The following is a 1,885-nucleotide window of genomic DNA, read 5'->3' on the forward strand; positions in this document are numbered from 1 at the left end:
AAAACAACGTTGAAATTACAACCAAACTAAAGATCAATGCGATTTCAATGGTATTTCAATTGATATTAAACCTCAGTAAACCACTTTTAATTTGGAAAAATATTGGGAAATTCACATCCTGCTTTATATACAGCCAGGATAAATTTGACTAGGCCTAGTATGGCTGGTTTAGGCTACACAATCGTGCATAAATAACCATTGACAACTTATCAGTTTGAAAATCAAGTGCATTTATTAACTCTTCTTCATTTAGAAATTCATGTGTGCTTCCCTGCTATCCATTCAGTATAGCATTCATAGACCACCCGTTTGCAGTCAGCCCTCCACCATCCAGTAGCAGAGTGAAGTGGCACCTAACAGAAACAGAAGAAAAAGAGATAGACAGTGTTAGATAAATAGGCAATGTTCAACTGAAACTGAAGGCTACTTATAATTGAAACTTTAGAATAATCATAGAATATATATTTTATATGTTTGTTGAGTTTGCTGTCAAAATGCCAGGCTGAAGATAGTGTTAGAATAATTCAGTTTCGCAAGCTGGGTGAGCTCATTGAACATGTCGTGTTTGCTAGCAGCACCAGCCATTCGGGCAGCTCTGTTCGTCCGAACAATTTTGCTGCCCAATGAACGGTTAATGATAGCAGTCTAGTCAGATATGACTTAAAGTTAACTTATATCAGTATTGCTAAAGTTAGCCTATTAAACTCACAAAAATATGATCACCAGGAGTTACATAAATGTTAGCTAAATCTCCACGTTAACCAGCAACACATCTTCAGCCTATAATTTTGACAGTAGCCTAGAAGCTAACGTTACCAGTAGGCCTAGCACTACTTCATATTTTATTATCATGAGTATAATAAACTGTAACTTACTGACAACAAAGGTTGGACCTAATTATAAATCAGACTGCCGAGTAACGTTAACCTAACATTATGATGAACTGCCATAACGTAAGTTAGCCTAAACATTAATTTGACAACAGCAAGTAAATTTAGCTAGCCTAGCATTTGAATGAGTTTGTAAGTCAGACAGTACGATGTACATAGACTGTAAACATGACCGAATTTAATGTAGTACACTTTTACAATAAAACATTATCGTTTGATAAATAAATGCTTGCTTACCATTAAGGAGGAGTGAACTTGACAGAGAGCTGAACACCCGGTTGGTCTGACTGAACTGTTGCTGAAAATGATCTCCTGCTGGACAGTTCAAACGTCGTCGCGCGGTCAACTATAAATCCACTACTTTTCAATAGATTTCCCAGTCAACCACAAATCCATGACTTTTCAATATCTTTTAGTGAACTATGTATCAATGCTCTATCGATTATGGCAACATAAACTATAAACCAATGTTGTTTCGATATCTCTCTTATCGATATTCACGCACTGTCGGGTTTTTGTCAGGATTGTAATGCTGATTCAATGTCTATTTACCATTGAGATTTCAATCTCAACCAAAATGATGATTTGGATGGAAAATCAACATCATATCAATGTCACCTTGCTATCTGGGTTGCAGTTTGTTTCGTAACTATTGAATTACAACATTGTGAAAGATCGTAATTCCCACGACTACAAACCCATCAGTCGCGCTAGTGACGTTAGCTCATTCACAGCCACACTAGATTGTACAAGCATACCAGCAACAGGTCTTAATTGGGCTTTCCTTGCCGATGAAAATACCATGAGTCAGAGGATTAAACACATCAGGTAAGTTGTATTCGTCCATAGACTGTACATTAGATACTGTTAAGTGATATTGCAGGCAGCAAGATGCAACTGTTAACTAGCATAACAGCTAATCTTATCGTTAATTACGTTGGTGACGTACATCGTTCGAGACGAGAGATGTAGTCCACTGAGCGGATTCGCACAAA

General features: G+C 37.1%; 1 long non-coding RNA gene across 1 annotated transcript; it reads right to left on the reverse strand.

Annotated features, from left to right (window-relative positions):
• Positions 1–209: 209 nt before the first annotated feature.
• LOC121720866 lies at positions 210–1,534 on the reverse strand. Its single transcript, XR_006034652.1, has 2 exons — positions 1,128–1,534; positions 210–353 (listed from the first exon to the last, which is right to left on the reverse strand). It is a non-coding gene; the product is annotated as an uncharacterized LOC121720866 (long non-coding RNA).
• Positions 1,535–1,885: the final 351 nt, after the last annotated feature.

The sequence above is a fragment of the Alosa sapidissima genome, chromosome 10 (assembly GCF_018492685.1).
Source record: "Alosa sapidissima isolate fAloSap1 chromosome 10, fAloSap1.pri, whole genome shotgun sequence".
NCBI classification, from domain to species: Eukaryota; Metazoa; Chordata; class Actinopteri; order Clupeiformes; family Clupeidae; genus Alosa; species Alosa sapidissima.